This window comes from Rhipicephalus microplus, chromosome X (assembly GCF_043290135.1).
Source record: "Rhipicephalus microplus isolate Deutch F79 chromosome X, USDA_Rmic, whole genome shotgun sequence".
In the NCBI taxonomy this organism is placed as follows: Eukaryota; Metazoa; Arthropoda; class Arachnida; order Ixodida; family Ixodidae; genus Rhipicephalus; species Rhipicephalus microplus.
In genome coordinates, this window is record NC_134710.1 from 318,407,764 (window position 1) to 318,422,539 (window position 14,776).

At 48.6% G+C, this 14,776-nt stretch overlaps 1 protein-coding gene across 1 annotated transcript in view; it reads left to right on the top strand.

Moving 5' to 3' along the window:
- The first annotated feature begins 881 nt into the window (after positions 1 to 881).
- Positions 882 to 14,776, top strand: part of LOC119162100 (uncharacterized) — a 62,075-nt gene continuing 48,180 nt past the window's right edge. The window contains exon 1 of the mRNA XM_075879558.1: positions 882 to 987. The gene's annotated coding sequence lies outside the window, so the exon portion shown is untranslated. The remainder of the gene's footprint in view (positions 988 to 14,776) is intronic.

The window sequence follows — 14,776 nt, forward strand, 5'->3', positions numbered from 1 at the left end:
TATCGCTTATTTCTTAGTGCATGCTTGTTGTCCGGGTATTCCGCCTGCCTTGTTTTATTCACCGCTCCTGAGTAGGAGCGTGTGAGCCGAGTGCGTGGTTGACGACTGCCTTCTCACGTGAATGTCGATGCATCCCGCTCCGGGTTGTCATCGTCGCTGCATACAAGTCCCGATTAACGCGAGTGGAATTCCTCCGCGGGATACTTTGGAACAGGAGCGGATGCGGCGGAGAAGCCGAACGTCCAGGCCATCGATGGAGAGAGCCGCGAGGAGGACGGCCGCGCGGCGACAGGAGCGGCGGCGGGAGCCGTTTTTTACCTTGACCTTCGCAGGAATGCAAACATTTAATAGGGAGAGGAGGAGCGCTGTCCGTAAGAGAAGGATGAATGGCCGCGCGGTCGGTTGCTCGGTCTGTCGGTCGGTCTACCGGTTGCGGCTCAATGGCTTTCCGCTGTATCAGAGCCTCAAAAAATAACTGGAACGGGAGAGAGGGGGGCCCGTTAGGAAGAGGAGGAGGGTGGGATGCCGAAAAGGGGAGAGGAGAAAAGGGGCAGCAGAGGATCCTCCGAATCTGGACACACGAGGCAGTGCCGCTGAGCGCGCCGGCTGCCTGAGACGAACGTGTCGCGGCGAGGACAGCCCACACTACGGCCACACGCACCCACGTGTCAGTCGAAGTCCTCCGAAGGCAGACGACCAACTCGGCACCGTCCATCGAAGGACCCTGGGAGAAGCGACCAGTCTATTCGCCCATCGTCGCTCGCTTCTCCGTGGACGTGAAATCCGTGTGATCCGACTCTCACGCGACTTTCCTTCATCTTCGCGGCGAGGATTTTTCGCAAGTGGAAACGGCTACAGAACGCCCGTGACGCGGCTGCTCGGGACACACTGCGTGCTACACCTTCGGTGAAGTCCTGATCGAAGCCTATCGGTCGGAAGATCAGAGCTACGCAACACCTGTCACCAGCAAAGGAATAAGCCAGAGCGGTGAGTTAGAATGGAGAGAATCTCCTCATTTGCCACTATCATGTTTCTTTCTTCTTCGCCCTTCTTACGCAATTACGTTCCTGCATAGATTTCTTCGTTCGTGTAGAGTGCTCCTATTTTTACGTAACGGTCACTACCTCTCCAGGTAGTAACTGTTACCACTTGGGAGCCTGCGTTGTTCATTTATTTTTTTTTTCTAAATCAGTGGACTTACACATGCTGAGGCTAATGTTGACCGTGTGGTCTGGTTATAAAGATTCGTACAACGCATTGGAAGCATCGCAGCATGCTCCTTGCGTTTCACTTAGACATCGGATAACAGAGTGATGCTCTCCGCTCTAGAGCTTCATGCGGTTTGCCTTAAACGCCTTAATAAAGGTTGGCTTGCTTGGTTCACGAAGCTCCTTTAACACCCCATAGGCAGTGCTGCCCGCCTTAAGGAGTTGCCGTGTGAAAGCACAAGAAGTCCTTGTAAGCATTATTGCGCTTTAATAAGAATGCTATGTATTTACGTGTCATTTTAACCCAAACTTATTCTGTTATTCAAGTAAAGTAGTTCGCTTGACAACTAGAGTACATACCTATAAATAATGTTGCTAACCTCAATCTCTTATGTATTGAATTTTGAAGAAAAAAATTTACCCGAATCTATATATTACACTGTAAATGTCGTCGAAAGACGATAGTCTTGCGCCTGGAGAGAGTGAACAAAGCGTTTATTTGATGTTCTGCGCAAGAAAATTGGTGAATGGTATTCTGCAGGCGCTGCGTTAGAGTGCCTCGAGCGTGTGGAGGAGGCGAACGAGCGCATGTAGGCACGTTAGACACAAAAGCCATCTGGCAGTTATCTTCGAAAACGAAGGCGTGCAGCCCGCGGAGAAAGATGCGCGCCAGTCTCGGAGGTGATAAGGTGTAGAACGCAAAGCGACGGGTAGGTGCCACCACCGTGACGTCATAGCAAGGCGTTGTAAACCCCTTTTTGAGCATCGCGTTGCACTGTCAGCGCAGCGCAATTAAACGCTACATTCCTTAGAGTTACTTGTGTGCGCCTCTTATAGTATAAATGCAGACATAGCAAACATCGAAGCGTTGTTGTGGCGCTTCAGATAAGCGCAATATTTGCTTTTTCAATTGACAATCGCGGAACTATGAACGCTAAACCTTGAACAAAATTGGTTGGCGCTGCGGATGGGGTTGGCCGTATCGTTAGGGCGGACAGACAAATGTACAGACAGACAGACCAAAATTTTTCCGTCGAAGGTCCCCAAGAAAGACTATCATCTTTAAAAATTCTCGTCGGCGCATAAATGTACAGACTGCAATTCAAATCCTCCTTCCTAGAATCCGAACGAGAGCTATAAAGCGAAATGCACAGAGGCTTTTTGTAATGCATTCGCGAGATGTAAAAGGCGTACTTGAATCAATGGCAAAAAAAAAGTCAGGAATACCTGACTTCCCCTGAAGTTTCAAGGGAGGGGGGATATTGCGGTAACAACTCGCTACCGTTTCGCGATTTCGAATAGCTTGAAAATGGGTGCTAACATTTGAGCAGGTATATTGCGTATCCCTATTAGTCAGATGCGTTAAACTAGCGCGAGACACGAACCTGTACTCGTTGTGCGCACTGATATCGATCTGATCTGCATTAATGCATTTTCGAGGGAAAAAAAAGGGGGGGGGGGAGGCGGGAAGGAATTTGTGGCACGCGCAGGAAAAAAATCAAACGGATCACGTGTTTGAGGTTCTTCTATATCCTAGTTATCCACTAAAATACACATTTGTGACGTAATATCCAACAATATAAGTTTCAGTCAGCGAGTTTCTTGATTATAACAGTCTATACGTTGCACCTGCGAGTAGGTCTTCGCGTTATCTGATGTATATACCTTCGATGACGACTACAATAGTAACAGATAATACCTCGTGTACTAACATATCCCTGATTGCCCTAGCAGGGGATAAAAAGTTGAACGTAGTAAAAATGTAGCAGCATCTTTCGTTGCTACCTTTTTATGACGCTTTCATTCCCCTGTAAGTACTGCTCCGGTAATAGCTCAAAGGTTCTGCAACAGGAATCAATGCGGTGGTCAAGTTAACGTTGCTAAAACAGCCTGCCGATGTTCACGTTGCAATATGTGGAACCTATGAGTGCCAAATGACGTGGTCGTGAAGTCTCACTTAATCCAAACTGATACAACACTCACAAAAGGTGGGGCACCACCACTCAGCGCATGAGTAACGTAACCTACATGGTTAATTTTTTTTTGCATAGATGTAAACACAAAAAGTGCAACAGCTGGTCCTTTGACACCCATAACTAGTGTAGTGGCATTCATAGGCAGTACATATGTGTGAATATTATTGAATAAATCACTGGTTGCGCTCCCGCACATATGTGAAAGCTATTCGCAATTTATTCGGGCCAAGTACATATGACGGGGAACAGCGCAAATTAAAAGGAACGGTGGCAAAAAAAAAAAAAAACAGGGAAGGCCAATGAACCAGCACCAACTTACCCAACTCTCCACTTTAACCAAGTATTTGCTCTGTATAAAAGTCATGCTGCTACTACAATAAAGTTGTCTTTGCAGTCTCCAGCAGTTGGAAATCACGCCTCCCCCGAAAACCTAAAACGTTGCTCACGTTCGCGTCCACGCTGACAACATCGTAAAAGCAACAGACGGAGGTCAATTGCTCATCCATTTGGACATACAGCATACAGCGGGCGCATGGTAGTAAAGGAGTCTGCAGATGTCACACTGGTAACATGGCAATGAAATTGCACACAGAACGGGACGGATAAAGTGAAGTTGTGCGTGTGGTCAAATTTGTAGCTCGATTTTGGTGTTGTTTTATGTATACCCATAGTTCCCCAAAACTATCGAGGTGTATCTGCTGCCGAGTCTGTGTAAACTACGTGGCACATCTGCAACGATCCCTTAGGGCTAGCTTCATTGGTAGGACGACGTGAACCGTGGAAAAGCAATTAATACGTGTAGCGTAAGCGCGCAAGCTTGGCAACGCATACGTGGCCTACTATAGTATGCGTTCTTCCTTGAAACTGATTAATGATTCCCCAATTTGTTCAGTGGACCCTAATTATTACAGTCATTAACGAAATGCTCGCGAGCGGTTACACTACAGGATCTAGAACTATATATTACGGTCTAATGGCGCAGATAATATGCAGCACAGCAGGATGAGAAGCAATCAGACGCGCCTGGAAAAAATAAGAGCTGCTATTTCGTGTGTTCATAGAGGTAGCATTAAACTCATCGACAGAAACACACACGCAGACAAAGATTACGTAATTAGTAGTGCGAATATTTGCTCATGGACCGCCATCATGGCTATTTTTTTGTTAAATTCACTGCTGCAAGGGAGCAATTAGATGGAGCCTTTTCTTACGGACACTTCTTTCGTGAATATAACTTCGTGAATACCAACCACTGTGCGATGAATCATTTCAATGCACCACAAATAACAACGCTACACATAATAAGTCCATTGCTTTTCAATTGGGGCCCCTCAAAATAAAGAAAACATTCGTTTGAAAAAATGACGTGTAATTTTTTTAACGGGGTTTCAAATGAGCCACTCGCCGAGTAAAAAACTTTATTCGTATTAAAATGAAATGACGCACTTAAATATAATGACTTTGGAGCGTGTAAAGACAGTCTGATCTCTGCTGAATTTGAAAAGTGCTATGAGTTGACAAACGTGAGTGTACATATAGGTTTTAAAAAAAGAGGCTGTAACAACAAAGCTTCCGGAGATACTGAGCGAACACGATGACGTCATCTTCGGTATGCCACGCTTTTTGCAACAGAAACATTGCTGAAGTGTGGCCTCCTCAATCAGCTCCGACAACGGCACATCAGAGTTAGTCAAGGAGGCCACGTCTGAAGATACGAGAGACGTTAGTTCCCGTTGCGCTCGGCTGTTTCTCGTTATTACAAATATCGTAATCCATCTTCAGAACTTTCATCTTGGATGTAGTTACTTGAGCTTTCGTCACATCGACAGCACTCTCGCAGTTCGGGTCAGCGAGTGGTGGGAACATTTCGTTACAGTGCAGCTGGGCTCCACCAAAGATGACTTATGCTTTTCCGCCCGCATTTTTAGTGCTCTCCCGTGGGCGGAGCAAGACAAAATTTTCTTTCACACATTTTAAAGCTCCTGCTACAACTACGGAAACATTACGACGTCGTAGACATATGTCGGTCCTTACTAATAACGGAGTTTTATCGAATTCTAAAACATCTCCTGAAGCGGTTGCTTCAATGTCAGGGTAGCCGCTTTCGTACTGGCTGACCATATCATGCTTGTTACATATAACGACACTTAGCGTTTTTATGGCAACATTCACCATTACGAGTATTCGTGAGCAATTGCGATATCCTAGCAGAGATTGGCATCTGCAAAACAAACAAAATTTTAAAGCTGGCTTCTTCTCACAAAGCCTCTTAAGGAGGAGAAGCCAGCTTTAGCAAACGCATTTCGCTCTCGTAGGTTAAGGCATGTCCTTGCCATAGCGAGATTGATATGTTTTCTTGATGGACATATGTCGAGAAACATGGTGGTTTATATTGTTTAAAGTTTAAAGTGGTGCCGCAGCTAATGCGTCAACAACGGCTGCCGTCTATGCGAACTTGGCATAACCTGTTGGTAGGCTGTACAGTGCTGTTCCCGTTTCTGCTATGCTGAGCGATGTAGTTGTCCTCCCGTGGCAGTGAAATACAGACTCATTGTTAACATGTAAATTGCCACCCTCCCCAAATCTATCTGCGTGTTCTTTACTAATATGCTACCACACTCTCCGCACCACTTCCTTTTTTCATTTGTATTTCTTTATTTTTAAAATTTTAGGTATTGGTGCTTTAAATAAGCAACACTTTTTACTATTACTAAGCTTTTCTTTGCGGACACTCTCACGCAAATAACTCCGGCATACGCGGATCCTGTCATCTCTACGTACATATCTCCGCATAAGACGCTAATCAACTCGCGTCACCAGCTGTCGAGCCGTCAGAGCTAGCTTATCAGTCGCACAAAGGACGATGCCAGCCGCTGTCAGCGATGCGTCGCTCTTTCGCGGCAGGCATTGACGTCTATCCTGGGCGAAAACGCGTGGATGCATGCACGCAACGGCCTGACACGAATGAAACGGCTCATCCTCGTGATCAAAGAGACGGCATGCGAGCCCTTTCGTCTGTGATGATAACCTGCCAGTTCATACATAGCCTTTTTTCTCCTTTATTTTCTGTCTTTTCTGTGCTTCGTGAGTTCAATGCTTGCACGATTTGTATAGCAACTCCTATATACAACGGGTACTTTTCGCTCGCAACGTGCGGAGAAAACGCCGTGAAAAAAAAATTTGCACTGCACGCACCTCGTGACCTGTAAGCACGCGCCAGCATCTCGTAGCACCGCTGGAGGCGTTTTGATGCTTCTTGCCAGCCCTCTCCACCCTGCCTTTATGTTAGCGTCGAAGCAACCCGTGTTGTTGTGCCGCTTGGCGACGGCTTGAGAAAGTGAGCGCTTCTTTATAGACCCTATCGCTGTTTACAAACACAGGTGCTGGATGGCTCCCGGTTCTGTGTGCTCTCGTAGCCTGGCAGTATCGGTGAAGACCAGAAGCATTAAGGAGTGGCCGGTTCATTTTCGAAAGTTTTATCCGTGTGTCTGGTCAAATATTTCAAACACTTTTTTTTCTTTTGGGGTTGATATAACAATCCAAAGGTTAGTCCTTAACTTCGAGCGCCTCGTTTTTACCTGAAAGTAGGAAGAGAGTCTTTCCTTACTCCAGCACAACTTAGAACACATGATTTCTGCTTCGCCCCGCCGCGGTGGTCTAGTGGCTAAGGTACTCGGCTGCTGACCCGCAGGTCGCGGGTTCGAATCCCGGCTGCGGCGACTGCATATCTGATGGAGGCGGAAATGTTGTAGGCCCATGTGCTCAGATTTGGGCGCACGTTAAAGAACCCCAGGTGGTGTAAATCTCCGGAGCCCTCCACTAGGGCGTCTCTCATAATCATATGGTGGTTTCGGGACGTTAAACCCCACATATCAATCAATGATTTCTGCTTCGGTGTTAGAGAGTAATAAATGAAGTGACCGGAAGTTTCTTGGGTAGCAACACGTGCTGTTGTTACCACTCTGCTGAAACCGACCGAAAAGGCGAGTAACAGAGTGAACGAATTTCAACGGACGCCCGTGTTGTGCGCACGCCTCCAGGGAAAAGAACACACGCGCACGTCGTCTAAACGGAATAACGGTGAAAAGTGCTAACGGCAGAAATTCGAGAGTCGACCGCTGGCCGGCGCGCGTTCCCGGCGATAAAGCGCCTTTGCTGCACGATAGACTAAACTCGTGTGTTGGAATCAAATGAATATGGGAATACACTAAACGGGGTTTATCATCTAAAAGGGAACGTGAGCGAAGGATCCCCAATCAGGATGAACAACAGGCTGTACTGAAAGTGACAGCGCGAGTGACTTAAAAGCCCAGTCTCTGCGAGGGATTATGACCGAGTCGATTCATAAGATGTTCACCTATGCGTGTGCGAAACTGAAGTAACGCAGAAAAAGGTTGAACTTTAATCACCCGAGATTATTAGGACTCTACCATAGTAGGATGATAATGCAGCTGAAAAGGGTTTCGAATCTTATGATTCAGCTTAATCATGCTGCACGTATAGGCGGTCTTGGAGAATTTTTTTTACTAAAATCGAAATTTTGCCGTTCAGAAGAGAAAAAGAAGTCACAATTTATTCAAGGCGGCCTTCATGAGCCTGCTCTTAATGTTTTACGCCAAAATAATCAAACTAGCAGAGTGCCAAACGGAAGAAAAAAAATACCAATAGTATAGTAATAAAAATAAAGGCTGTAGCTTTTTGTAACAACTGTCTCGTTATTACATATTCCAGTGAGAATCCCTGCGCGTAGCTATGCTTGCCATGCCCTGCGAACGATACCGGAAGGCTGCAGAGGCACGTCGAGACGGTGACACGCGCAGACTAGTCAAGGTCACTCGACCGACGGCATCAGCCTCGGGCAGGCCGAGCGTGCTCACCGAAATAACGAAAAGGTAAGCAGTGAAGCAGAGGAAGAGGTAAAAAGAGAGGTATACCTTCCGCCAACGATTCTCCGACGTGACGAGAATCGGGCCTTAAGGAACGGGACGGCGATAAAGCACGCCGCGCGCCCAGACCGGATCCTCCATCGGAAGAAGCGACGATCCCCAGTGACCCACAAGCACGCGAGCAATCTCTGCGTGCCACTGGCAGTACATGTTTCCAACCCCCCTGCACTTCCTCGATTCTACCATCTCAAAACCCTCATGGCTGTATTTTTTTCCCCGAAGCCTAAGGCTTAAACGAGCTTCGACAAAGCTGATTTCCGGAAATGCTTTTATGATGAGGGCTTTTTTTTTTCACTTACGAAGCACACGACGAGCGTGTATTATGTGCTTATGGCACACTTCCTGACAGTGTGTCTTCCGGGGTAAAACTGTCGGAGCGTCCTTCTGAAGGCCAAAGGCAAGCACCTTCGCGATCTTGCGGTGAAGTCGTGCTATACGGATACGGTCATCCGAGCTCGGTCCACGTTTATATATACGTGGGCCGACTTCACGGCCTGCGTATGTACAAACAGAAAGAGACAGACGAACGGAGTAAAAGTTCATTAACTTCTTTCCGACTAAAAACGCATTGTGGCCTCATGGTGAAGAATGCTCGTGACTGGTCCAGGTGACTCGTAATATAAGGCATGAAGTTTTTTTTATCGGTAGCTCCCCAGGTTATGGTAGCTCACGATCGTATTGCGTTTTCACAGCTAATCCAACTTGGAAGATGTAGAACATGGGTTTGTCCGGTGGGCAGCCTTTCTGCGTCCCCTATATATTTAAATATTTTGAGCTGGGACTCATGAAACTGCGTCGTTAGCTCTGTGGTGTCGTCGTAATCTGAAACGAATACACCAGCCCTTAGAAGGGCACGTGAAACCATTGGATAACTCCAACTGGGCACAGTGAATGACGCAGCACCACTTAGTTGGACGGCAATCGGTCGTATACGTGTACATTAAGCAATCATATCGCTGCACATTCGGTATTGTTGTGACTGGGGGAATTTGTCGGGCCTTGAGCCATCCAAGGGTCAGGGCGAAGACGGGCCGAGGAGCCGGAGCTGATAACTTGAACGATTTATTTACACTATTTTACATGATGTTGAAGGTAGCGTGTTACATGGAGTAAGCATCATACTAGATGATGGAAGGAAGCTCTCTCTCCGAGCGTCTTGCGCTCGCGTTTTTATGCCCCCGAAGAGAGAAAGTCACACCGCCTCCTTCCCAACCTGGGAAGGGAGGAGAGGCCCGCCCAGTTCGCTGCCCGGCGAGGGTGTAACACACACAATACACGACACCACTGGCACAGTGCGAGAACGGGGAGTCGGACGCGCCGAGATGACTCTTCGAGGAAACATCGCTCGGGAAAGGCGCCATGGAACGTGAGGAATGTCCCCGAAGATGAATACAAAGCGCTCGGCTCATTGTCCGCTGAATGTTGACGACCCAAGCAATGACCACTCCTTCTAGGCAGCCCAGACAGCGAACAGCCCCCCCCCCCCCGGTAATCTGTCGGTCGTGCGTGCCCAAAGGGCTTTTTGGCAAGACGAGCCGACGACTCCAAGGAATTCGCAGTACTACTGCTGTGTTGTTGCCGATTCTGGACGTCTCAGGACGCGCTGCGAAGCCGGAACCATTCCACGCGTCCAAGCGGCGCCCAGACATGGGGGCCGATCACAACAGCTCGTCCGCCGCCGGGAAAAAGGACTCGTAGATGGGCAGCCCAACGCTGCACCTTGAAGAGGCCTGGCAGCGCAGCAGCTCTGGAACGGCTGCGGCTCAGGTTTTCTCTCTCGCTCAAGTGGGGTCAGCAGGTCCGTAAGTAGTACTCTCCGTCGAAGGGGCCCCCGCAGGTCGAAGGCTGGGACTGACATTAGTGATCAAATCCGCACAGTACCCAAGCAGCGACAAGGCGGTACACCACCCCTCCCGAGATATGCCAGGCTACTGAACTCTTAGCCCGTTGTCGGCATAAAAGCAGCCACACTAGAACGTTGCCTGGAACGTCCCCAAACAAAGCAATATGGCAACGCTCCTAAAGTTTTGAAGAATTTACCTTAAATAAATTGCACTCAAGCCGCAAGTCGCATAGCCTTGAGGCACATGGCGAGTGAGAAGTGAGAAGGTCGGGAAACTCAACTAACAAATTATATCCCTTTCTCAACGTCTGGCCGTGGCAGGCAGACTAAGTAACAGGTTCACCATGCAGTAAAGGTTAAAAAAAAATCCAAAACGAAAAGATACACGGAATGACATAACAAAATAAAAAAACCCGGGCTGTCGTAACTCAATCGGAATGCGCTTGCTCCTTATCACAGGAAGCCTCGGCTGAGAGCATCAGCATTTCCATTATCCCGCCCCTTTTTGTAGCGGATCTCAAAATTATGTTCTTGCAGTGCCAAACTCCATCTCAGTAGGCGGCCATTTTTAGGCGACATATTCCGAAGCCATGACAAGGGACAGTGATCTGTCTCGACAAGAAAGGGCGAGCCGGCCAAGTAGCACCGAAGCTTGTAAATAGCCCACACTAAGCATGCACACTCTTTCTCTGAGGTGCTATAAGCCTCCTCACGTGTGGAAAGCTTACGACTAATGAAAAGCACGGGGTGCTCCTCTCTACTTTCATCTCGCTGACTCAGAACAGCCCCAAGACCCCTTTCACTAGCGTCGCACTGAAGTACAAAAGGTCGGTTATAATCCGGAGCTCGTAAAATCGGTTGAGACGTCAGTGCTGCTTTCAAAGCCTGGAACGAACTTTCCCTTAACTCGTCCCACTGGACTTTAACGGGCTCTCCCTTCCTTAAACTGTCGGTCAGAGGACTGGCGATCTGTGAATATTTGGGGATATAGTGTTGGTAATATCCAGTGAGGCCTAGAAAGGCCCTGATATCAGTTTTAGTGACAGGTCGGGGATAGTTCTCGATGGCGGCAAGTTTTACCTCGTGGGGCCGCCGGCATCCTCGCCCAACAATGTGCCCTAGATACTCTACTTCCGCCTGTCCCAATTGACACTTTTCTGCTTTAACAGTGAGGCCCGCGTTCCTTAAGCGCGTCAAGACGTCCCGCAAGTGGCTCAGGTGTTTTTCCCAGCTGTCCGAAAACACTGCAATATCATCTAGATAAGGAACAGCGTAGTTCTCTGCTCCCGCCAGCACACGATCCATGAGCCGTGAAAAGCAAAAGGGCGCGTTTTTGAGCCCAAAACTCATGACCAGGGGTCGGAAAGTGCCCAAGGGGGAGATAAACGCTGCGTATTTACTGGCTCGTTCGGTCATAGGCACCTGCCAGTAGCCGCGTGTGAGGTCTAGCGTGGAGACGTACTGAGCCCTGCTAACAGTTTCCACTCTCTCCTCTACGTTGGGAATAGGGTACAGCTGGTCTCGCGTGACGGCATTCAGTTTCCGATAATCGATGCAGGGTCTCGGTTCCTTCCCGGGTGCTTCCACCAGTATTAGAGGGGAGGTGTACTCACTCTCCGACGGGACGATGACACCAATTTCCAACATTCTTTGAATCTCGCGTGCGAGAATTTCCCTTTGCCTGGGTGACACGCGATAAGGCCGTGAAAGAATGGGTTCATTAGAAGTTAGTTCAATGTCGTGCTCAACTAAATCGGTTCTTCCTGGCCGGTCGACGAAAGCTCCCTCAAACTCGCGCAGTAGGTTCTCCAGTTCTCTTTTCTGTTCTGCATTCAAATTCGAGTTACTGGTGACCGTGTCTAGCAAGATGTCGAGGGACTGAGAATCAGAAGCCTGCCCGGGAAAAGGAAAATCTGTCTCCAATTCTTCCGGAACGTTAAGCGCGAGTTGAACTACTGCTGACCGCTGGTGGTAAGGTTTCATCAAGTTTGAATGGTAAATCTTTACCTCTTTCCGCCTTCCCGGTAGTTTGACCACATAATTGGTGTCCGACAACTTCTGCATAACCTTCGCAGGGCCCTCCCACTGAACCGCGAGCTTGTTCGCTTTAGATGATGCTAAAAGCATCACCTGATCTCCTTCTGAAAACGAACGTTGACGTGCGTTCTTATCGTACAGACGTTTTGCTTTAAGCTGCGCCATTGTCATGTTCGCCTCAACGAGTTCTCTGCAGGTCTGAAGTCGCCCGAGTAAGCCCAACACATACTCGATCACAGTGGGATCCTCACCCCTCCCTTCCCAAGATTCTCGCAGCATGCGAAGTGGGGTCCTTAGAGATCTCCCATATACTAGCTCAGCGGGACTAAAGCCGGTGGCCTCGTGCGGCACAGACCTCAGGGCAAACATGGTGGCTGGCAAGCATGCTTCCCAATCTTTCCGATTCTCGTAGCACAATGCCCGTAATACCCTTTTGAGAACCGAGTGCCATGCTTCTACTGAATTGCTCTGAGGATGTCTGACGGAACTGTGTATTATCCTAATGCCACACCTCTCCAAGAATGTGGTAGTTAGTGCGCTAGTAAACACACTGCCCTGGTCGCTCTGTAACTCTGACGGGAAGCCTACTCTCGAAAACACTGAAAGCAAAGCATCCACTATTTCTACAGATGACTGCTCCTTCAAGGGAACCGCCTCCGGGAATTTTGTGGCAGGACATATCAAGGTTAAGATGTAGCGGTACCCTGACTTTGTCACAGGCAGGGGGCCCACAACGTCCACGACAAGGCGGCGGAAAGGTTCACTAATGAGTGGCACCAACTTTAAGGGCGCTTTCTGCTGGTCGTGTGCTTTGCCTATTCTTTGGCACACATCGCAGGATTGCACATACCTCTCGGTATCCTTGAAACAATTGGGCCAATAAAACTCCCTAAGTAGACGAGTCTTCGTTTTCTTTTTGCCAAGATGGCCCGACCACCCGCCACCGTGACACAGCTCCAGTACTTTGGCTCGGTATTTCTGTGGAACCACTAATTGATCATAGTGCACCCCCTTCGAGTCTTTGTACTGACGGTACAAAATTCCGGCGCGGCGGTGCAAAAAGACGTTCTTCCGCGCCAACCCCTCCTCCACCATATCGCTCAACTTTTGCAGCGTTTTATCCTCGGCCTGTTCCGCAGCGATAACCTCCGGGCTTACTTTCGATAGCTCCAAGAACCCGCCCATGCAAGGCAGCACGGAAAGAAGGTTAACTTCCTCGCTGGCCTCACTGGAACTCTTAAAGCTGCTTTCGCCATCGCTCGGGACGTTCTCCTGATTCGCGTCTGCCCTTGTTTCGTCGGGGGCCTGTGCCTCTCTATTTTGGGAACTGCCGAGCTCCTTTGCGATCTCCTTTGCCTTAGACCGCGTTAGAGCATGTACAGTGTGTTCTCCAAAGCTCAGACCTTTCTTTCTTAACAGGTCCTCCGAGTGGTTAGAAAAAAGGTAACCGTACTGCTTCGGCAAACTTTGTGACACGGCAGCCTCTGTTTCCAGTTCTCCGAAGGGACCCTTGATGAGGACTTTGGCCACTGGCAGACACACACTGTCTTCCTGCGCTACCTGTCTGATCCACGCGCAGTCTCCGGTGAACCCATCCGCGGGCACGTAAGATGGGTGTATTACATCCATAGTGGCCGCAGAATCGCGTAGAACCCGGCAATTTTGCCCATTGACAGTCATCTCTCTTAAGTACGGTTCAAGTAACCTCATGTTCTCATCAGTATGGTTAAAAAGGGAGAAAACGAGTTTTTCCTTACGGCAACCCACTGCTAAGTGCCCCGGTTCATTACATCGATAGCACACAATGGGTTTCTTTGCCTCAAATGCTCTGTCGCGATTCTTATCCTGTTCTTTCTCTTTGCCAGCGCGTCCACTCATGGTCGATTCCCCGTGCGTGTCTTTTTCATTCGTCCCTCCTGGTGCAATAGGGGCATAACTGTTGCGCTCAGACTGCTTAGAATTCTCACGGTATGGTTTCTTTGCGGGTTTGTTGCGCTCTCTTATTTCCTCACGCCTCATGGTGTATTCTTCAGCCAGTTCTGCGGTACGCTCCAAATTCTTTTCCCCGGGCTGATCTAATACCCATAAGCGTGCTTCGTCACTTAGAACGTTCAGGAATTGCTCCGTGCAAATCAACTCGACTACCTTGTCATGGTCTCCAAAAGCTCCCTCGCCCTTAAGCCACTCGGTGAGATTGCACCTCAGACTGTATGCAAAATCGGCAAATGATTCACTGCTACGTTTGCTACTATTTCTGAAACGTCGTCGGAAAGCTTCAGCAGACAGCCGATACCTCTTTAGTAGCGCACGCTTTACAATATCGTAGTCATTCGCCTCATCTCGCGGCAAACGAGCCAGTACATCCGCTGCCTCGCATGGAAGCACGGTCAAGAGCATTTGTGCCCATAACTCACGCTCAAACTTGCCTTCGCAACTTCTCTCAAAATTGACCAAAAATAACCCGATATCCTCTCCCATCTTAAAAGGATTCAGGAGGTCTTTTATTTTTGGTGCCTTGCTTACTGGAGCATTGAGTGTTGCGCCTCCTGAGGTAGTTGCCCGAGCTATTTCTAAGTCTAGGCGCTTCTTATCCAGTTCGTGCTTGCGCTCGCGCTCGCGCACGCGTTCCTGCTCTTCTTTATGGCGCTCGCGCTCCTGATCTTCCCTTTTTTTTTTTTTTATATCCTCCCACAACTCCACGATCTCCTCGTCATCTCTGCTTGCCTCCATAGCCCTGATGACTTCCGCCTTTTTAAGATGTTTCCC